The sequence below is a fragment of the Xenopus laevis genome, chromosome 5S (assembly GCF_017654675.1).
Source record: "Xenopus laevis strain J_2021 chromosome 5S, Xenopus_laevis_v10.1, whole genome shotgun sequence".
In the NCBI taxonomy this organism is placed as follows: Eukaryota; Metazoa; Chordata; class Amphibia; order Anura; family Pipidae; genus Xenopus; species Xenopus laevis.
Window position 1 is genome coordinate 100,088,074 of NC_054380.1, and position 24,555 is coordinate 100,112,628.

Below are 24,555 nucleotides of genomic sequence, written 5' to 3' on the forward strand. Positions count from 1 at the left end.
GTACTTATATCTAAAGAATCAGATGCAGACGCCACTCACACAGTGAGCACCGGAAATGGTGCCAAACAGACTTCTGCACAATTACTACATTTTAGTAAAATGGTTTATTATGTTCAAAATTGCATGTAGCTTACTGCACTTCTGAAAGCAAATAACCCCTGGTCTTTCACAGTTGCTTTTTTTTATCTCAATGAAATTCAAAATGTGCTTTTAAAACTTTTCAATAGATTAGTACCAGGAGACTCCAAGTTTCACAAATTCCTGGTTTTACATCATCACTGCTATTTTTCCCCGCCATCTATCACTTCCTCCATATGTTAATGTGAAATTAATATTCTGTTAAAATATTTCTTTTTTTCTTCTTCCTTTTTAGCATGCTTCACTGATTGCCTATCTTTAGACAGTCTCTCATCCTTCAGCATAATGCTTCTTCTTCTCGTTGCTTTCTCATAGCCAAATTACATTTTATGATCATTTGAATATACCTTTTCTACAAACTTTTTATTTTCATTACGCCACAGGCACGTTCAGTTTTATGGGTTACATTCTTTTTTAAGAATTCTAAAGAGACTGTTGATTTCTCCTTGAGCCATTTGGTTGCCACTTACCATTAGATATGTTTACACATTGTCTACATGTTGCAATCAGTTTTTAAAGATTCCATCAAGATGGTAGTTCATATTTAGCCCTGTGCATTTTCCGTATACTGTATTACATATTTTTCTTTTTTTAAGGATGGGTTCAGGTTTATATATACAGTATATTAAAGGTCCTTTTTATAAAGTGAAGTAGTAAGTAGTTTACTTCTTAAAACAGCTTTCCCTAAATACTGGTTTTGCCTGTTTTAAAGCAAATTATATATTGAAATTAAGTAAATGTCGATTTGTAAAAACATATTGATGCATCATTATTTCTGCAAATGGAAGTTCTTCATGCTTCCTTATAAAATAATAGGATTTAGCCAGATCTGAACTAAACAAACGATTTCAGTCAGGGCCATTTTAAGGCCTTTGTAGGCCCTGGGCAAAGAGGCAATTGGTGGGCACCATTACCCTGGTGCGCGTAACGCACCCAAAAAAGAAAAATGTGTGGAGCCACGCCCACTTTTTGGTCACACCCCCTTAATACCACAACCATTTTAAAGAGTATACTACATTTACTGCAAAAATGGATGCTTAGCATATTAGTAAGCATATTTAGTAAGATCACTAAAACATGACAAATGAACAAGTCTCTGCCACCTTGTCTGTGCTTGTGGCAGACTGGCACTAAGGCAGATCCAAGAAAAAAGCAACTCTGAGAAAACATAAATCTGATTAATAAGTGAACTTGTGGAAATGGAGCTTCCTGTTCATTTCCTTATTTGTCGTTAATTATTTAGCTTTTTATTCAGCAGCTCTCCAGTTTGAAATGTTAACAGCCATCTGTTTGCAAGGGTCCGAATTCCCCTGCCAACCAGGTAGTGGTTTCAATGGGAAACTGGAATATGAGTAGGAGAGACCTAAGATCCGAAGATTAGTAATAAATGGCAATAACAAAATGTAGTCTCTTCATGCTTCATAGCACAATCGCTTATGGGCTGCCGGAGCCTACTCTGCAACGCCCATTTGAAAGTCAGGTCAGAAGATAAAGGCAAATACATTAAAAACTGTAAAAACTGAACGATGAATATAGTATCAGTTCCATAAATAACCCCTGAGGATGGCACAGTGCAATTCCATGTATAAAATGTAAAAATATATAGTTAGGCAGGTACTTGATATTTAGTATGGTAGAGATGAAAATTCCCATTCAGCATTATGAGGCAGACATACAAAAGAGCACTGACTGTTATTAGTAGCAGAGAAAAATGTTTCTGGTGCAGCAACAGGAGATAGTTTGGGGGGGGGGGAAGGACAGAGTAAATACAAATTATTACTAGTAATACTAGCAGTCACTACTGCAACAGAAACATTTTTCTCTGCTACTAATGTTATTTTATAATGTTATGTTGTAGGCAGTGTTGGCTGCTGCTGTGACAATTAACACACTGGCACAGCACTTTGTATTAAGTTTATTAAGGTCTAAAATCAAGTGTCAATAACTTTTAACCCCTGCCATCCACCCCTACTATGTCACTTATCTTTCTTTCACCCTATCCTAGCCCAGGAGTGAGTGCACCATTAAATGAAAGACTTGCAAAATGTAAATGTAGTGCTATAGTAAATTGAGTGCATCATTCTCTACTATGAGCTCCACTCTATCTTCGGGAGTAAGCCCTCACAAAAGGTGTGGAGGCAGGGTGTATTATTAATCACAACAGGGAAGAGAACATACACAGCAGAAAAGAAGGTACACCCAGCTTTTTTCCTAAGTGGAACCCAGGGGAATCACTACACCCCTAAGTCTATACACTTAGTCCCTACTACTGGGCAATTAGTACCCGGGATCTTAATCCCTCTGACTCTCCTTGAGCCGCTCAGCTAAATAGCCTGTCTATCTGTCACTCCTAGAGTGACCTCCTAAGGTGAGTAGCCTATCCTTACTAGACCTGACCTGTCTAGGTTCCACTCGAGCTCTTGAATCAATTCAGTAACGGAGTTCAGCGATGTGGGCGCTCAGCCGGATAAACGTGAGAGGCGAATATTCTTCATTAAAATATGGCTTTATTGTGGCAAACAATTTGACAAAAGGTGGCAAATGATTGTGCAAATCACCCTACGCGTTTCGTGCCCATAGCTACTGGCACTTCATCAGGGCTTTGAAAACGCTGGATGGCTGAGCTCCACTTCATAAATATTCTCCTTACTACATGTTTTCCACTTGAGCTCTGCCTGCCTGCTCAGGCTAGAGCCAGCACAAGATGGACCCTGATCGCATGGCTACAAAGGGTTTTATACTTTAGCACAGTGCCATCTACTGGTCACTATTGTGAACATCAAGGACATAGCACAAGGCAGAATAATGTTAGGACCCATTTAGGTATCTATACCACTGGGGATTTGCCTGCCAATATTATTAGTAGGGATGTAGCGAACTGTTCGCCCGCGAACTAGTTTGCGCGAACTTCGACCGTTCGCGTCCGCCGAATGTTCGCGAACGTTTGGGAACGTTCGCATTTTGAGTTCGCGTTCGATCGTTCGACCATTCGACCATTCGAATTCCTTCGACCGCTAAAAAACGAACGATATCCATTCGTTCGAACGATTGTAAGCATTCGATCGAATGAAAAGCATTCGATCGAATGGCTTCGATCGTTCGATTCGAATGAAAATCCTTCGATCGAACGATTAAAATCCTTCGATTGTTCAAATCGAACGATTTTAGCGGGTGTTCGAAGTTCGCGAACTGTTCGCGAACGTTCGCATTTTTTGCTGGTGTTCGCGAACGGCGTTCGCGAACACCAAATCGGCAGTTCGCTACATCCCTAATTATTAGGGGTGGCTAATTTACCAGACCCCTACATTCACATACCAGGCACTGGCAGACAATTTTGCAAGAATGATAAGGTTCTCCTCAGCAGCTGTTAGGATGGCTCATGACTGGAAGCAGCCTGGCTTCTTAGCCATAGCTACTCCTTCATGGGAACTGCAAAGGCTCTTTTGTGCACTTAGAAATACTCCTCCATAGAGCTGAGATCTGGGACATCATCTCTTCAACGGACTTCTGACCTGAGCCATATTTTCAAACTCCCTCACTCCCACAGTTCCTCCACAGTTTATGTAAAGTGATTTATAAGGTGGGATTTTTTACAGTCTTAAAAAGAACTGGCTACAAACTAGTGACCCTCCCACCCCTCCTCCAGGAAAAGTCACATCAATCAGTAAGGCATCGATCGTTTTTTGTAAAAAAAAAAATATGACCGTAAGGTTTGGGGAGGTGGACTGCGGCTGGTGGTGGACCAGTGGAGGACTGTGTAAGGTAAGAGGCCAATGCACTACTCTTCTCCCTTAGACGGCACTTCCTTCATCCACCTATTAATACTTGCGGTTTCCTGCACTGCCAACTTCCACTTCACCGGGTGCACAGGGGGGTGTTGTGAAGGGATGGGGTATCATTGGGGGTGTTGCCAGGGGATGGGGGTGTTACAAGAGGATGGGGGGAGGGAGCCCAGACTCAGGCACCTTTTTCATCAGCTAGTAAAAAAATTTAAAAAAATAAATAAAATTGCGAGTCAGTGGGCCCACAAATAAGTGGGCCCTGGGCAGATGCCCCCTTTGCCCACTTATTAAATGGCCCTAATTGAATAGGAAAGATCTATAGGAAATGGGCACAGTGAATGTAAGAGGACAAAACAGAAATTCTGTAGCAATGCAACATAGCATTTCATGTGATACTATAGATTTATAAATAGGAAACTGCTAACTGGCTATACTATATTTAGAAACTTGCTGCTTTTTAAACTGGCCCTTAAATTGTTGGGTTGATATACACTAATTTATAGCATTATAATACCTTATTTGTTCTGTTCTGCTATTAATATAACTAAAAGTAGAAGCAAACCCTAAAGTTTAAAAACCCCTACCCCCTACCCTACAAAGACCCCCCCTCCCTCCTCCGAAAAAATCAGAAAAAATTGTGATTGTTTTTTCCACTAAAAATTCGGATGTTATACAAAAAAAAAAACACACATTTTTCAGGTTTTTAGCATTCAGAGTTTAGTAAATAACCCCTAAAATAAAGAAATCTAAAGTAAAACTTCAAGAAAGCATGAGGTAGTACGCAGTGAAGATAATGTCAGTCAGGCCAGCACCATAAAGTCTTGGGCCTATATCCTCAGAAAGTTTGCAAAGCTTAAAAAACAGAGTCAAGACTGTAACCTAAAAAGCTTTTAAGCACCTTTACCTTTTCAGCAGACTAAAGCACTGTGGAGGCAACAATGGGAGGATTACCACTTTCTACAGATCAACGATCAAAAGCATCCTTTCCTGCAACATGATAAAGCTAGAAGCATTTTATATGGGAAATACTCCACAGAACAAAATTATTTGCACAGTTTTATATATATATATATATATATATATATATTTATATTTTTTTCCTCTGGCAACAGCAGGTACCTCAACTAGTAGACAAATGAACATAAAAAATGCGCATTTTTTTGAATAGCATAAAATATACAAATAGTTCATATAACCGAAACATATTGGCATATATAAACATTTATTCATTTATATGAGTGATTTTTTGTAAAACTCAAAAAATGTATAAGCATATTAAAATATTCACAAACTTACAGGTTGCAGACACAGAAAGAAAGAAGCGGAGAATCACCAAAATCACCTCTTCCTCCTGACTGAGTGCAAAACACATTCAAGTGCCAGTACTGGTGGTTTTAGTGTATGTCTGTTTTCAGAACAAGAATTGCCAGTAATGGCTTCAGTACACCAATTGAGAAAATGCCCTGTGTGTTGTTAACATCCTCTAAAATGTATACAAATATCCATATCAGGGCACATGATATACCCTAAAGGCGTATTTATAATTTAGAATAGCATTGAATTTAAAATGTCCCTAATTGCGATTGTGCTTTGACATAAATTAGGATGCACTTGCTCTAAATATCTCGGCAAGTAATTTCCTTCACTCTGTGTCCTAATGATGTCTGTGCCCTAATTCTTTAGTAGCAAGTACGCTGCATCTATTGATGCAGGCCACTGTGAGAACCCAGGATCTACTCCTAGCTTCGAGTTGACAGTAGTTCCAAGGTTTACCTATGTCAGTTGGCACAAGCAATCTTTAATGAAAACCTGTGAGAGTTTACTATTCATGAAGGGTCTAGTGCCAAAAAAACGTCAGCAATCTTGCTGAATGGGCTTTTGAAACAACAACAACAACAAGCAGCTTGGTGCCAACATTTTCTTAGTTTCAAAGGCAATTCAGGTTAAATGATGAAGATTGCCAATATTTTTCATCATAAAACCCTGCATGATTAATAATCTCACACAGAGTTACTTAAACGATTGCTCATGCTGAAAGGCACAAGCAATCTTAAATTGGCCCTTAAATTTGCATCAATTGGCCCCTTAGTTTAAATAACCCTTTGAGGTGGTTTGGCAGAGACATTAGGATGCTTTTACTAACTAGACACAGTGAGCAAACTACAATTTTGAGTACAATCATCATGTTTTTCGCCCCACACTGCAGCATTTTTTTTTATAGAATTTTGACTTCATTGCCAAATGGGTGATTCAATAGCGATGCGTCTATTGCAGTTGTGTCTCATTTCCCACAATGGGGAATGAATGGGTTTTGACTCACATTTTCAAGCCTAAAGATTTCCATAGACGTACTGATAATATTGTGCGAAACAAACATTTGCACGATAATCGGTGCTTGTATATCGGGAGATGAGCCGACTGATATCGACAGAAGACTTGGATATTGGTCATCTGTTCGGCCACCTTTGAAGGCGCCCACACATTGCCCACTGTTATTGCTGTACCTGTATATTTGACTGTTCAGTTCTAACAAATTTATTGAAAATGAACATCTATGGCAATATTAATTCTAATATTATATAAGTGGGGGATTTGTCTGAAAGAGCATATCCAAGCTTTACTTTTTTTTTATTGATAATTGTATGTTCTGATTACTACAACATGAATTGTGAGTAGTTCCCTAATGGAGAATTATTGCTTGAAAAATAAATCCTACCTCTGATATTATCAAGTAGACAAGTTATTATTTACTCAATCAATAATAATTTTAAAAATGTAAACTGTTGAATGTTGACTGTGAATATTGTGCATACAGTAATATTTCAGTGGACTAGAATTAAAAATTAGTGTCCTTTTTCAAATATTTAAAAATGTGTCATTGGTATACATGCTTGTTTATTTTTTTTAAATAATGTTCTGGAATCACACTTTTATTCAATAACTCACTCTAAAAGCCTAGAAGCTATTGTCGATGATAACCATTAAAAATGTTAGAATAAAGGTAGAATAACTTTAGCCTTGATTAAATTATATGCCCAGGAGGCAGTAGGTCACCTTTTGTTCCTGCAACTGTTTCCTACATTATTCTGTGCTTCAATAGACATTGTTCCTAACAATATTTTATCATTTACTTGAGGATTATTACTCTTATCCATTATTTAAGCAACATGGATAAAATTGTAGCACTGTGTACTTCAGCCAGCGGCTCCCTCATAAATCAAGTATAAAGCAATATAAGGGAACTATAAAATTTTTGATGCGTGACGAAATGTTTTTGTCACACGCCACCATACAAGTCTATGGGCATCATTTCCACAGCGAAACAAGGCGAAAAAATTCGCCCATCCGGTGGTGATCAGTAGATCTCAAGACAATGTCAACAATCAGCTTGTCTAAATCACCCTCAGATTTCATGTTTTTCATTCAGATACTGTATTTATTACATTAAGGTTACATAAGAAATAGTTGTTTATTAAATATAGCAATATATATATTTTCTCATAAATCAATATTTAAGTAATATTTTCCATGGACAGAATGCTTATATGAATGTAGATCATAATGGGACAACCTCACTAAAAGTCGACCTTTCCTGATTAAAGTATGGGCACTCCTGGCTTAGCTGAACATCAAACAACCTGCTGCATAAAGTGTATTACTTTTATTTACATATTTCATCGTATCCCAGCTGTGACAGGATGGCAATAGAAAAGGAGGAGGGGTATGTCTGTTTGTTAGGCAGGATTTAAAATCTTATATAAAGGAGGAGGTTAGAAAATGAGGGGGCAGAAGTCTTGTGGGTGGAGTTCTTCACCAATTGTAAAGAGTCCAGCAAATTAATTGTAGGAGGCGGAGCTCCTCATGCAAATAGAAAAGACTGCTAGTTTGGGTAAAGTAATGATAATGGGGGATTTAATTACCCAGATATTGACTGGAGCAACAGTACTGCCAGATCAGTTAATGGGAACCAATTTATAAATTTGTTGCATGACAATTTTATGGCACAGGTTTTTGAGGAGCCTACCAGAAAAAATGCTATTCTGGATTTAGTGATCTCAAATGACCCAGAACTTACAGCAAATGTGCAAGTCATTGTACCCCTGGGTAATAGTGACCATAATGTTATATCATTTAATGTCTGGTACAAAAAACAAATATATACTGGGGCAACAAAAACCATGAATCTTGAAAAAGCTAAGTTTAGTGCCTTGAGGGCTGCCCTACAGAGTATTGATTGGGGCACTAAGTTTTCAGCTAAAAACACAGAACAGAAATGGTTGTCATTTAAAATGATGTTAAAGCATTGCTGTTCTCAATTTATTCCCTTAAGGAGTAAATGTAGAAGCTCTAAGAATCATCCTATGTGGCTTAATACAGAAGTAAAGAAGTTAATGGGAAAGAAGAGAAACGCATTTAAAAACTACAAATCTGTTGGGACAGAAGCTGCATTTAATGAATATAAACACTATAATAAATGTTGTAAATCAGCAATCCGGAAGGCAAAGAAAGGAAATGAAGAGTTAATTGTGATGGAGGTGAAAACTAACCCTAAAAAGTTTTTTAAATATATTAATAGTAAAAAGATGCAGGTTGAGAGTGTTGCTCCATTAAATAATGGTACCAGTATGGTTGTAACAGATACAGAAAAGGCAAATGTGCTAAATCAGTTCTTTTCTTCAGTGTATACAACAGAGGAGTCCAAGTTTCCAGGCTCACTTTATAGCTGCACTAATGGCTCAGCTCAATCTAGCCAGTGGCTGACTCAGGATATGATTCATAAAGCTTTAATAAAAATTAATGTAAACAAGGCTCCAGGGCCTGATGGCATACACCCCCGGGTTCTAAGAGAGCTCAGTTCAGTTTTAGACCAGCCCCTATTTCTGATTTTCTCAGATTCACTTTCATCTGGTATGGTGCCTATGGATTGGAGAAAAGCTGATTTTTTAAGGCTCGGTATTAGGTCCCATTTCATTTAACTTGTTCATTAATGACTTGTTCATTAATGAGGGTATTGTAAGCAATGTATTAGTGTTTGCAGATGACACAAAACTATCCAGCCCAATTAATTCCACCCAGGATGTGGCATCCTTGCAATATGATCTTGACAAACTGGCAATGTGGGCAGCTAAGTAGCAAATGAGATTCAATGTTGATAAATGTAAAGTCATGCACCTGGGATGTAAAAAATATCCACTTATACCCTTAATGGGACTGCATTAGGCAAATCCATTATGGAAAAGGACCTTGGAGTCCTTGTAGATGATAAACTTGGCTGTAGCAAGCAATGCCAGTCAGCAGCATCAAGGGCAAATAAGGTCTTGAGCTGTATTAAAAGGGGCATAGAGTCACGGGAGGAGGGGGGTCATTCTTCCACGGTATAGAGCACTTGTAAGGCCCCATCTAGAATATGCTGTACAGTTTTGGTCTCCATCATCCAAACAGGACATTATTGTATTAGGGAGGGTACAGAGAAGGGCAACTAAGCTGGTGAAAGGAATGGAAAATCTTAGCTATGAGGAAAGACTGGCCAAATTGGGGATGCTCACGCTGGAGAAGAGGCGCTTAAGGGATGATATGATAAGTATTTATAAATATTTAAGGGGGATCATATAATAATCTCTCTAATGCTTTATTTACCAGTAGGTCTTTCCAGCTGACACAAGATCACCCATTCCGATTAGAAGAAAAGAGGTTCCGCCTAAATATTCGGAAAGGGTTTTTTACACTGAGAGCTGTGAAGATGTGGAATTCTCTCCCTGAATCAGTTGTACAGGCTGATACATTAGATAGCTTTAAGAAGGGGTTGGATAGTTATTTAGCAAGTAAGGGAATACAGGGTTATGGGAAATAGCTCATAGTACAAGTTGATCCAGGGACTAGTCCGATTGCCATTTTGGAGTCAGGAAGGAATTTTTTCCCCCTCTGAGGCAAATTGGTGAGGCTTCAGATGGGTTTTTTGCCTTCCTCTGGATCAACTGGCAGTTAGACAGATATAAAATAAAAAGGTTAAACTTGATGGACGTGTGTCTTTTTTTCAACCTTACTTACTATGTTACTATATCTTCTACTGTAGATCAGTTCAGAACTCCCCCCCTTAGACTACTATAAAGTTTTCATGTCGTAAACAGGGAAATAAGCTTTTCTCTCTTTCAAATCAAATTAAATCAGTTCTGTAGAGGCTGAATTACTGTATTTCAAGGGCTGGGGCGGAACCAAAGTAAGAAAACAAACCACATCAAAACATGAACATATTTTTTCCTCAAGCGCAAGCTTATTTAAGAAAGACATTAAACAGATTATATAGTCACATTTTTTAACATAGAAAAAAAACTTGCACACAAGCTGCATCACGTTTCATTCCTTTGCCGTGGGCTGAAAATATTGAATGTTCTAATAAACTGGGAAAATTTATTTTTTAAAGACAATTGCCATTGATTTACAAAGAAACTTATCAGCTTTTACTTGCAAGTGTTTTCTGCCTATGTTTCACATTGTTTTCTTTAATAAATCCCTACTATTTGAGGTTTCAGAAAAAAAATGTTCATCTATACGCGTTCACTTTTTTTGCTGCATTTTTTCTTACGAGAAAAAATGCCAACTTGATTTTTGATAAATTTGGCCCATAGTTTGAAGGTCAAAGGTCTATTTCCACAACTATGAACTGTAAAAACTGTGAAATGAAATAAGCAACTCTCTATTTGTCTTAAAGTCAATTAAGGGTTTTAAGCAGTTGAAAAATATGGCCAATCCCCTTACTCTATTAAAGGGATATAATAAATACTGTATAAAGAGTCATCCCACCATAATTGTAGGGATATAAATGATATCTGTCCAGTATCAGCCTGGGTTGTCCATCCCCAGAGCTTAGGAACTGTTGCATTAAATGAAACCCTGTGGAGCAAATGGCTGCTGTTGGTTAGTCAGCACACATTAACTCACAGAACTGCGCTGCAGGTGGTTTTTTGCACGTCAAGAAAGGAGAGTTTCTTTTGTAAGATGCATAGACCAAGTATATTACAGTACAGCAACCGAATAGCTTTTTAGATGTCAGTGTGCCCTGCTCTTTACATTTTTTTACATTTTTACAGTTGTATAGGGTCAAAAGCAGAAGCCACTTTGTATTTAATTGAATATTTAATTTTTTTTTAATCAAGTCTTAAAACATAAATTGATTGCTTATGATAAAACTAGAATACAGTCACTTACATTACCTAACTCATGAATATCCAACAAAATTCTACAGTTGTCTACAATACTAAGGGGTTTATTTATCAAGGTCCAAATTTATCTCAGTATTTCTAATACTCTGAATTCCCGAATGGACCTTATTTATAAAGAAAAAAGCCCGTGTAAATAGGGTCGGGCAAACTTCAGAGTTTTCCCTGAAAACTCCAAATTGTTCAGAGTTTTCCACAAAAACCACGACTTCTTCTGAGTTTTTGGAGTTTTTTGTGCAGAAACAATTAAGTCAACGGATATCGGTATGGACATCAGCGCAGGCACGGAAACCTTCCCCATTGACTTATACAGGACCCCGAGAGCTGTTAGATGGCAGAGTTTCGGAATCTTAGTTTTTAGACCATCAGACTTTAATAAATCTCAAAAAATTTGTAATTTTTTTTGCTCCGAAAACTACAAATTTTTTGAGGTTCGGATATTCGGAGCTTAATAAATAACCCCCTTAAAACTATTACTAACCAGAAGCAGCCACTTTAGCTACAGTACCTTGTTGATTCACCTGCACTTATTTAATTGTATAAACATTTACAATTTTTATTCATTTGCAGTATTGTGTTATATTTTCAGGCAGTCATTCTGTTAGAGCTTATTCAGCAGACTCTATAAGCAAGATATCAGAATCAAACAATACTCCAAGCTCTGCAGTAGCAAGGCCAATATCAAGAGCAGCAAGTGAGATTTCAGAAACAATCTGACTTGACAGATAAAGATGACCCACTTTTGGAACTTGCAGAGGAACAAAAGGTTCTTGCTGGCTTGGAAAAATAATTGGATGTCTTAAAAATTGATTCAGGTAATTAAATGAGTGCTCTTAGGTGGGCTGGGCTTGGAGCAACTTCAAATATATATATTAAGACAAGGGTAAGCTTTGCTAAAAGTGCTTATCTACAAAGAGAGGTTCTTATCTACAAAGACAAGTCCAGTCCCCCATAGCAACCAATCAACAAATTGTATTTCAGTTAACTGAATTCAAAGATCTGATTGCTGCTATTGTAGCTGCATTTCTACAGTTTAATGGGATCCCAGTGTTCACATTTTATAATATATAGAAATGCAGTTGCAATACCCTCTTGTATGCATGTTCATATAATGAAATATATCAATTTTAAGATAAAATACATTTAGGGGAGGGACATGCAGTAATGGTTTTACCTTATCACTAATTAAATTGGTCCTCTGTATAATAAACCTATGATGTTATTACATTACATACTGTATAGTGTATTTACATAGTAGACAAGGTTTAAAAAAAACAAAAACTTTGAAAGTACATTAAATTAAACCCTTACACTCATATGTAAATTAAGGCATATAGGTTGACCAGGAGCAGTAACCAATTACAACCAATACGATTTTTACTTTTAGAAAGGTGACCGGTAAATGCTACCCGATGATTGGTTGCTATAGGTTACTGCCCCTGGGCAAACCTAGTGCCTTTTATTATATTTATTATAATTAGATATGCCTTACATGGTTGTCTCTAATTAAATTGTAAATCAAGAAATCTTTCCTTACATCCATACTCAAAATTGGACCGATGTCCAATATATATGTGTGTGTGTATATATATATATATATATATATATATATATATATATATATATATATATATATATATATATATATATATATATATATATAATGGTGAATAGAGTGCCAGACAGTTTGTTTTATGGTTACTTTTATTTTGCAATGGCACTGGTACATTTCTGGAATTTCTGAGCATCCTTGGGGAAAATCATAGAGACTAAAAAGCCTTACCATATACTATTGTTGTCTTTGCTCAAATTGAAGAAAACTGTGAGAAAATTAAAATGAGGTGATATCTTCGTGGGGGGGGGGGGGTGTTAAGCCATGCAGATTTGTTACTTAAAGGACATGTAAAGCCTACATTTTTCTACCATGTATAAAGGATGGGCACAGCTTCACCACCCAGCCACATCATTTGTATTGAATATACCACCTCCATTTGCTGTCTCCATCACATGCCATCTTCATAACATTGACATCTGCAAACAGGACATGTTTGCTGTAAAGTTCATGCAATGCAGAATGCCAGTTACACATGCATAACATAGTTTGATAAGAAGTTCTGCTGGGGTTGAGCACTGTAATGGTCAAGCTGATATCAGAAGAGGTGCTTGGGAGAAAACAATAGGATCAGACAGCTAGAGCAGAGTTTCTATGGAAACCGGCAATGCTATCTCTTCATTGGCTTTTAGACTGGAGGGTGTGTTTAGTAATCTGAGCTGAGAAGAACTGAGCATGCTCATAAGTCAACAGCCAAAGCAAATTCCTGAGGGAGTGGGCTGAGGGGGTTAGAGGAAGAGAAGTATTTCTAAGTGATTAAGGGGATGCTGCAGCCTTACTGTTAACCTTTTAACAACTAGAGTGGCAGGTATCTAAAGATTTCAAAGAGGCTGTTCACTGATTAAATGTTTGTGGATGGGGTTTACGTGTTCTTTAAATCTACATTAACAGTGAATTATATCTCTTACAGGCAAGAAGGAATCCTGGCATCAAGGAAGTTCTCACAATTCATTCCAGTTCATCACACCAAGCAAAAGTTTAACCCATTACAGTGACACCAAAAACAGAGGCATTGCCCATAGGTATGTATGCATTAAGTCATCCGTGTCACTCTTTTGAAAACTGTAATGAGTTTACTACATAAAGAAATCATTACATTGGTAATACCTTGCAAATTAAAAACCTGGGTGCATATTGCTCTGTTTTAATTTTACTTTCACCTGGACAGAGGGCTCAAGGCACAACTCAAGGCACAACTTTGACCATTTATATTCATTTAGCACCATTTTACAACCACCCTGATTTGAAAAGTTTTTACCTGTGTTAAAGCATATAAGGGTAATTTAGGACCCCAAGAGCAGTTGCACTAAAATGGACACACATTTTGTCATATTGAGCAATGCTCAGTGTGAGGCTTATATCTGCAATCCATTTTACTTGGGCAATTTTTAAAAATTTGAATTGGCACCAGATTCCAGATCTTGCTGCATATTTAAACTGATGTCTGCCTTATCCAAAGGGCAAAGTAGCACACGATCATCAATTTTATTTTGGTTTTCCTCAGTTCTCAGATCAGAAAGCAAATATTAATATTTGCAAAAAGGAACTGTTACAAGAATGATCTATAAAGGCCAGTATATGATATATGTGGTATGACACAAGAAATACAATACACAAATGTTACTTTAAGGCTCCGGTGCACTGTCACTCCTGTGCGCGGGTGCAGGGGTGCACATGATTATGCACAGCCCGCTGTCCGTATACGCATGCATGCATCCATACACATGCCCTTGGGTCTTGTCTGACTCAATTATGTTGCGCTCTGAACTTTTGGCGCAAGCTCTTCCCCTTAAATAGACGCCAAAGGAAACGAACTGTGCTTGGTTATATTTCCTTGCTCCTTATCCTGTGCTCGATATTCCTGATTGACTCCTGATTACAACTTGGCTTGTTCCTGGACCTTCTCTGCTTGACCGCCACCTGCCTTTGACCCCAACCTGTCTGACCACGAAACAAACTCTGCCTGGCTCCGACTTCTGACCCATTTATGACCACTTCACTCTTCAGCCAGCTTTCACTTCAGCTCGTCTGTAGTATATGTTATTCTCCTGCTGACTCTTCTCATATTGGGCTTTCATCCTGATAGTTATATTATGGGGCTGATTTAGTAAGGTTCGAATCGTAAATTCAAATTTACATTTTTGAGGATTTTTTCGGCAAAACTCCCAATTTAGAGTTTAAACCCACCAACTTGTATTCGAAATTCGAATTGAATTTGAATCTGAGATTTATCATTCCCCTACCCTAGAAGTAACTTGAATTCGATAGGTAACCACTTAAAACCTGCCGCGTTCATGTAGAAGTCAATGGCAGAGGTCTGTTGACCTACTTGAAGAAGTTACATTTTTTCAGAGAAAAACTTGATTCGAATTTCGTTCGAATTCGATTTGATTTTGATTAGAGTTTTGGGGTCGGTAGCATTCCATCGCATTTTAGACATTGAAGTTTTTTCTTAAATAAGATACCATTTGAGTTTCGAGGTCATTCGAGGTAAAAAAAAACCTCTATTATTCGAACTTTGATAAATATGCTCCTATATGTTAATTTATTTACATGTCACAATTTAAATATATACTCCACTGCTATATATAGCTTGAAAACTACTTGTAACACCCATTAGAAAGATATTTTGTATTTAATTGTTGTGATTAAAAGCACGTTTTTATTCAGCAACAACTGAACAAAAAAAGTACATGTATTTTGTACTTCATTCCTTTTTGTAAACTATTTGCTTCAGATTCTGTGTCATTGAATACTCCTGACCTTCTGCATGATTAAATCCAGATGGCAGTGCTAGGTGATGCAATGGAGGACTAAGTTTATTGTGTGCAAAACACATGCCATATTTTTGTCCATTGCACCAAGCTTCCTCTCGGCTCAGTAATTAAGCCCCCTGGCTTGTGGCAAGATTGGCAGACACACATGGATTCCTTAATTCACTTACAAATATGTAGACTTAAATAATGCTCAGCATTTGTCACTGGGGGTCAATGCAGACTGACTGAATGATGCTTTCATAGGTCAATTGGATTTTACAACAATAATCCAAATCCGATTTTTAAGAATCCAACCCCTAAGATATAAGTAAGGCTATGTTGTCATTTAGGACCAACACAAACAGGTGCTACAGGTGCTAGTATTGATCATATTGGCCCATAATATCCGCCTGTATTTAGATATGGCTTTAGATAATTGAATTGGGAGTCCTTAAACATGTGGTTGCAAACAGCATATTACTGTTATTATCATATTATTATTGTGGACTGTAGTGATGGGCGATTAAATTCGCAAAATTTTGCGTTTCGCCGCCGGTTAATAAATCAGCGAAAGTGGTGCCAAAAATTTTGGTCGCACGTTGGAAACTTCGCTCGCATCAAAACCATTGCATATCAATATTGACTTTAAAATCAAAATTGGTTGTCAGAATTGCCATGGGACAAAGTCGCCCATCACTAGTGGCCGATTATTATACTTGTCAGTGTAAACTAAAAGGAACATTAAAGCTTATCTACATTTCAGCACTTGGATGCCACTCATGTATTCCTACAGAATTGGAAAGGGTTGAGCTCTTTCCCATTCCTCTTTGTGAGTCTGTTATTCTCAGCTCTTAAACAGTAAGGTTCATTTGCAATACTGCTGAAGCCTGAGAGTACTCCTTGTTCTTCATACGTTTTAATGTAAGGTTAAGTTGGGGCAAATCAATTTTTATCATTATTCCCCTTCAACATGAGTGTGTCAGTACAGCTCACTTTACATGCAGTGTATGGATACACATTGTTAAGAATCTGGAGTGTCATACACAAATATCCACAAGCTTTTCAAGTTATCAGGCTCTAAACGATAATCAGGAACATTTGCATCATCATATGGTGATTGTGTTTATTTCCTGTAAAATAACACAACTCTATTTCTGGGGTTTAATTGAAAGTTGCAAACATGCAATTTCATAATGAGTAATATGAAACGTCTATAATCTCTCTGATTGCAGTCCCTTACATATGCATATATTAAGAACACAGTTTTACCGGCTTGGCAATATGAATGTTATTACATTCATATCCAACTTGTTTTCTCAAATACGTGTTTTAAATATAAATTCCAGTTTGAATAGTTAAAAGTTAGTTTGGTACAAAAATGAACACATTTTAATGATCATTATTTTAGATATTTACATATAATAATAAATAATTAGGGGATTTTAATTTCTGATGGCTTGTACATGTTGGAGCCTACAACAATTCTGGATTCTGATAATGACCATTATTTTCAGCGATAATAAGCACTCCCATGTGTACATAGTCTAGCATAGTAATAACAGATAAATCAGCAGGTGCTGTAAAACCCAAAGCCTCTTTTTTTGTTCTAGATGGATTCTGTAACTTGTAGTTCAGCAGTTAATCCTCTCTCTTTGGTTTAATGGTAAAGACTGTCATCTGCATAGTTCAGGTTGTACAATACAAAAATCACTTTGAAAATTCAGTCCTAATCCCAGTGCCGTAACTAGAGGGGGGGCGTGACGCGCAGCCGGGCCCCGCCCCGCCCCCTCCGTACACGACAGCTTTCACTGGTGAGCGGGCTGCCCGGGGGCCCTGAGGGGTGTGGGCCCTGGTCCCCTCGCACCCCCTGCTCCCCCGGTAGTTCCACCACTGCCTAATCATATAGAACTACCCCATAGATATATGGATTCCACTGTCTACATTAAGGGGGTTATTTATTAAAGTCTAGATGCTAAAAACTCAAGATTTTTTTTTCAAAATGTATTATACCCCGAGGCTGCAAAAATTCTTTGAAAATTCTCCATCTTCAACCTGTTGAGGTCCTGTAGAAGTCAATGGCAGATGTCCTATTTGCAGTTTGAAGATATTATAGTCTGCTCTGGCTTTCTTACGATAATCTGAACATTTCTGGCTTTTCCATCAATTTCACGAAAAATTCAGACTTTTCAGGTGATTTTTTGTTTTTTTTAATGATAAATAAGGGTAAATCATGGATTCTTGTTTGGTCTGATTTTTTTAAATTAATTAATCAGAAAAATTCAGATTTTAGCAAATAACTCCTAAAGCTCAAGGTAAGAGCATGGTAAGCAGCCCTATTTTCTTACAGCTGACTTGTGCAGTGGCAGGCCCTAGCCTAGGGCAAAACAATGTATTATATAAATTACAGCTCTGCAGTTTTAAATATGTATCTATTACTGTATACATGGAGTTACTGAATTATGGGATGTCCAACAAAAGCAAAATCCAATGGCACACAGGTCTGCTGTAACAAGTGTTTATTGCGGAGTGCAGTGCCTGTGTGCCATTGGATTTTGCTTTTGTTGAACTTTCACTAGGAGGTGGCCGAACCTCCACCTGTGAGCACCAGGCATCTCTGAACCACCTATTGGGTAGGGTGTGCGAGGTTCTACAGTATTCTGAATTATGGGATGGCCATCTCCTATCAAGTCCTTTTATATAACTGGAAATATTTTCTGGTGAGTCATGCCGCCACAAGTTGTCATAACGTGAACATATCATAACTCTGCAATCTGTATATTCACAACATTTCAGAGAGTTTTTTTTTACATTTATGTTATAGAACAAACAATGAAACATACAGTAAATAGAAAGAAGCTGGCTTAACTTCTAAATTGTTCCTATTGTGTGGTTGCCTCATCATTATACAAATGATCTGAATAATGGAGACATTTTTATTATGTGGACATTTTGATTTCATTTGTCCATATTGCATTTTGATATACCTGAAGGTCATTTTATTAAAGTGTATTATATATATATATATATACAATATAGCTCTGAGATGGAGTAATTTTTTATTCAAACTTTTAACACTATCGTGGTTTAATCAATTATGAAAAATTAAAGTTTTTTTTCTATGAAAAAAATGGTGTTTTGCCCTTTAAAAGTCCAACCAGACAAAAATTGGACTTTAGTAAATAACCCCTTTAATGTAACAGCTTCTAACATTGTACACCTTTCTCAGTACCATTTTTCCACTGTATTTATAAAATATGGTTTCCTTATATATCACCAGTAATGATTTTGAACAAGAAGACTACATTCAGTACAATCTGTCAGGTACCAGATACATTATGTGCAGTACGTCATTCTGAAGCCCTGTTGGGCTACATTGAGAGAACATTAGCTGACTTTACTATCAACTTAAATCATTTTTCATCATAAAGAAAAAGAAAATAAAAAAGCTATTACTATAATATATATATATATATATTTATTTATTTTATATATTTTAAAAACTAGTGGTGAGCACAACTTTCCCTTGTTTGTTATAGTTCTACAAGAGCAGTGACCAGCTCCATGTTGTAGCTCCCACCCTCTCCAACTATAGTCAGGTGATCCCACTGGTGTCTAGTAGAAGGGCAGCCAAGTTTGGGAGTTTTACTTTGGAAGCAGCTAGTGAGTTGCAGGTAAAACGTATTCGTCCCGTTTATAAAATGTATGATTAAACCATGGAATTCTTAATGAATCAGATGAAAATTGAGCATAGGACTGGCCAGATATGGGATGACTTTGACGTAGTTGGCCAGCTTAAATATATTGCAATATATGGACAAACAATCCCTGTTTTGTTTAAAGGGTAAGGCATTTTTCAGTAGCAGTATGCACAAAATGTCTCTGTCTTAAATATATTGATAATGGGTTGAGTGCAGAGGAATCTTGTATTTGTCTATATATATATATATATATATATATATATATATATATATATATATATATATATATATATATATATATATATATATATCTACTTCTAGGGGAGTGTTAGCTGTGTCCATAGTAAAGTTTATTTCTATGCCAAAGTACCACCTTGTGAATGCAGTGGAACTGCAGATCAGGCGAGGCTGTTGGGTGGAGATGGCATAGCAATTGCTGCATTTTACTTGGCCCCCAACAGCCATGGGTTTAATCCTTTTAAAGCTGCACTGCTGCCTGCCTCATTCTTCTGCTACAGAAGAGCAAGTCCCATGATCTTAGATGCCAGGAAGACAGTGAGAAGGGGCAGGCAGGGGAGACCCTGGCTCAGCATTATGGTGAGTCAAGCACTGCCTGTGTATAACATTTGTGCACTAGGGTGAGAATATGACTAAAGTCTTAGTATGTGCAGGAAAAAAGGGAAGCATGCATATGGTTGATGACTGTGTGTTCTAGAGTGCAGTTGTGTATTTGCATGTTCTATTGGGGCAAAGTGTACTAGTGTCTCTTTTATAAGAGTGCACAATTACTGACATGTTACTTCTAGAAATGTGAGTAGTGAATTTATTCGCCAGGCCTGAATTTGTGGTGAATGTGCGCGATTCGCCGCCGGCTAATAAATTTGCGAAACGCCCGCGAAAATTCGTTTGCGTCAAAAAAAATGTCACCAGCGTCCAAAAACGGTCGCCGGCGTAAAAAAAAAAACGGACGTCAGCATCAAAAACGGACGCCGGTGTCAAAAACTAGACGCCAGCGCGGTTTTGCAAATGTCGCAAATTCGCCCATCACTAAATGTGAGTATGTGTGCCTGCTAAACCTGATTTCTGAGAATGGAAGTGTGGGTTTAAATTAAATGTTCCTGGGCCCCATAGCAAATTTATTTTAGGGCCCTCTTAAACTTTTTTCATAGCCTTAATAGATATTATGTTCAACAAACGTCTGCTTCCCATATAGTTTATGCCCTGAAGTCACATGACCAGGGGCAGCTGGGAAATGGACAAAATGTCTAGCCCCATGTCAGATTTCATAATTGAATATAAAAAAATCTGTTTGCTCTTTTGAGAAATGAATTTCAGTGCAGAATTCTGCTGGAGTAGCACTATTAACTGATTCGTTTTGAAAAAAACATGTTTTCTGATGACAGGATCCTTTTAAGTTATTGAGATCCTAATACTGTAACAGAAAGACCACATATCCAGGCCCAAGCATTCTGGATTAACAGGACCCATAACTGTAATTAACGCCACAAGTATTAATGTAATGGGAACTTCCACATATTTACTTGCCATCTTTGCTTTTATGAATGTATGGCAGCGCTAAACTGAAAATCCCATTCACATGATTGGGACCTGTCAGTAGACTTTCTGTTAATATTATTTCACTCTTGCTTTATTTCTGTTGCACTGAACACACAATACAATTTTTGTCTTCTACAGTCAGTGTGTTCAGCATTTAAAGCTGGCATCTCTGCTGTTATTCTGCAGGCAAAGTTTGGCTGACACATATAGAAGAAAGTTTATCAGAGCCATTGATGTTCCACTGTTCTAGACAAGTTCTTGTGGCAGCCAGAAAGTCATATATTAAATGCTGGGGAGCTCTTGTGTATCAGCTCTGAGCCTTTGTTGCACTATGTGGTTATTGAGTTAGAATGAGCTTGGAATAAAAATGGGACATGCGTTGTAGGGCTTCTCATTTGTTATTGTAACCTCATAAACCTTTTTACAGATGACCTTGTTATGGATTCCCATCAGTTTTCTTTGAAACTTCTTCATTTGCATTTATATGGATTTATCCTAATGGTAACTCTGCAGACTTAAAAAATACTCATATTGAAACAACTTGTACAGCTAATCCTGTTGCTCTTGTGTTCTATAGCCAGTACTTGCAACAACTACTATTATTTTGGGATGGGGGTTTATGACAGGTTCCCACAGATTAGGGGGCCAATTCATTAACTTCGAGTGAAGGAATAGTAGAAAAAAAACTTCGAATTTCGAAGTGTTTTTTTGGCTACTTCGACCATCGAATGGGCTACTTCGACCTACGACTACGAATGATTCAAACTAAAAATCGTTCGACCATTCGATAGTCGAAGTACTGTCTCTTTAAAAAATACTTCGACCCCCTAGTTCGCCACCTAAAAGCTACCGAACCCAATGTTAGCCTATGGGGAAGGTCCCCATAGGCTTGGCTAAGTTTTTTGGTCGAAGGATAATAATTCGATCGTTGGATTAACATCCTTCGAATCGTTCGATTTGAAGGATTTAATCCTTCGATCGAACGGTTATTCCTTCGATCGTACGATCGCAGTATTTGCGCAAAATCCTTCAACTTCTGATATTCGACCCTTGTTGAATTTGCCCCTAAGCGTCAGGACAGCAAAAAGTCTGGCTTTTATTTCAGCCGTCAGCAAACAGGTACAAAATAAAAGCAGTCTAAGGTCAATAACAACAAAAAGGAAGTACAATTACTGATCTTCCCGTGAGTGTCTGTGTGTACAGGCACATAGGATTTTTTATATTTTAATCCAGCAATAGTTCAGGAAACATGCATGTAAACACTTAATACCACATATAATTAAATTTCGCTGTCCCTAATTGAAAATACTTGTGTTTGCCACCTACGGCAAAGTTAAATGTCAGTGTTCTTGATTCAAAATAAATATATTCAGAAACCTGACTGAATTTCAAATGATGTATTAGTAACCATAAATCTGTTCATTGTATGACCTTCATAGCCAGCTGCAGGGCAATGATAAATGAGTGTCTTACAAACTTTTTTCTTTTGGTGTCATTTTAACAGCAGACAGTTTAATGTTCATTTTGATTTCTGACAATTTATAACGGAAGGTGCAAAGTTTGGGGAAGCCAGAAAAATTTTTTTTCCAATAACTAAGGAGTTTGTGAAGGGGTTTATAGAATTTGTCAGATTAAATACAAACTGGATTAGGCTCTTTGCATAGCTGTCCTCTGTTCCTGAATGTAAAAAGGATCATTGTGATTCAGCATAACACAGATCTATGTGAATTTATGCAGCACAGCAGAATTAGAAAGCATAGTCAGGTGTACAGCCCTCCATCTTCCAGAGACTGCAATTTATTATATCATTACTCTATAATCAGGCCAAGGCACTCCCATTATCAACTGAGTATTCCTAATTTAGACTTAAAACATTTGCAATGTTAAACACAAATTAAAAGGTATTATTTAATGTGTTTTTTTTTTCTATCTACTATAAAATAACTTGTCAATAGTGATGGGCGAATAAATTTGCCTGGCACAAATTCGCAGCGAATCTCCGCGTTTTGCCGCCGGCGAATAAATTTGCTAATCTCCCGCAAAAATTTGCAGGTGAAAATTCCCCAGCATCAATTTCCATAATTTTTTCATGAAAATGTTCGAATTTCACGATCTTTTAGTGAAAACTTTAGAATTTCATGATTTGTTTGTGAAAACGTTAGAATTTCACAATTTTTTGTGAAGTTTCAGATTTCGCGATTGCGGCGAAGCAAAACGGGATAAATTCGCCATCACTACTTGTCATTATTAAACATTTACGAGAATACATCTATGGTGTTAGGGTCTCCAAGAAGTATAAAGGTTACTCACCACATAGGGGAGGTGGCCCAGGTGCACCGCCCTGAGCCCTCAGAACGGGGGGCGGAAAAACCAATGGAACCAATATGGAGCAGGCACTCAATAAAGCAAACTTCCACCAGGCAAATATTCAAAAGTGAAAAAGGTTTATTGTGTCCACAGCCTTACGCATTTCGTGTCACAAACACTTAATCATATGCTTATTATTAAACATTTAACTAAAGTAGACAGTTGTACTGAGAGTTTCCTATTAACAACATTTATATTGTGTCATTTTGGGTGAAATTAATCATTTTAACAAGCATAGATATTCTGTAGTCAGTAGTTTCTTTGCTAGAAACGCACCGATTATTTCTAAAGTGACCCTCAAAGCATTTGTTGATATTCCAGGGGTCAGCATCAGTTGCATAAGAAACGTGACTTGTATTGCAAAATTCTAGTAAGCAAAATAAACATTTCTGGATATAATGCCAGAAGGGCTGCTGTAAGTTGCCATAGATCATTGCTTTATATCTATTGCTTTATATCTGGTCCATCAGACTGTTTGGGACTCAAGAAAATCAGGCCCTATATTTAATCTTTGTCCCGACATGATAAATGGTAATCTACTGTATGTATAAGTCCAGGGTCCAAATAGGTTGACCTGGCTGGTAAATTGGTGGCACCTTATGCCCACTTCAGAATTCTGTCCAGTACCAGGATTGCCAATTGTCTGTATTGTCAACTGAACAATGCTAAAACTTCTAAATCTGACCATCGAATTGAAAAAATTCGATAGTCAATTTTTTTTTGTTTGAATTTAGCTGTTTTCAATCGAATTAAAATCGCTCGATCGATCGTAGAAATCGTTCGAATCGAACTATTCGAACGTTTTAATCGATCGATCGAACGATTTTCAAAATAAAAACTTCAACTTCTAAAAACTTAGCCAAATATTGGCTATAGGTTCTAAGAGGTCCCCATAGGCTAGCATAGCAATTCGGCAGGTTTAAGGTGGCAAAGTGTCGAATTCAATGTTTTTTAAAGAGACAGTACTTTAATTTTCGAATTGTCGAATATTTAAAGTTTTTTCAAATTGAATTCAATTTTGGCCTATTCGATGGTCGAAGTACCCAAAAATTACTTTGAAATTGGAAGTTTTTGAATTCGAAAATTTACTTTGAATTCACTTTGACCCTTAGTAAATGTGCCCCTTAGTATTTAATGGTGATAAATAACTTGAATACAATTGTCAAGAAAGAAAACCTTTATGAACAGATGAAGGATGAATTGGGTAGCACTCAGAATGTTCTGCTTATTTTGTTTTGCCATTTTTCAGCATGATGCACTAGCTACAAACTGAATAACATGCCTCACTTGTTGGGGCACAGAAGTGCAGGGGGCACCTGAAGTTATTCCATAGGTAGAACGTGCATGCAGCAAAATGTTAGCCAGTGCAGTATGAGACACAGGGTGCAACTGCAGCACTGTTAATATTGCATTTCTGCAAGGTTATAC

General features: G+C 37.3%; 1 pseudogene; it reads left to right on the forward strand.

Annotated features, from left to right (window-relative positions):
- The window catches only part of LOC108717454, a 111,373-nt pseudogene that overhangs the window by 82,705 nt on the left and 4,113 nt on the right, over positions 1 to 24,555 (forward strand).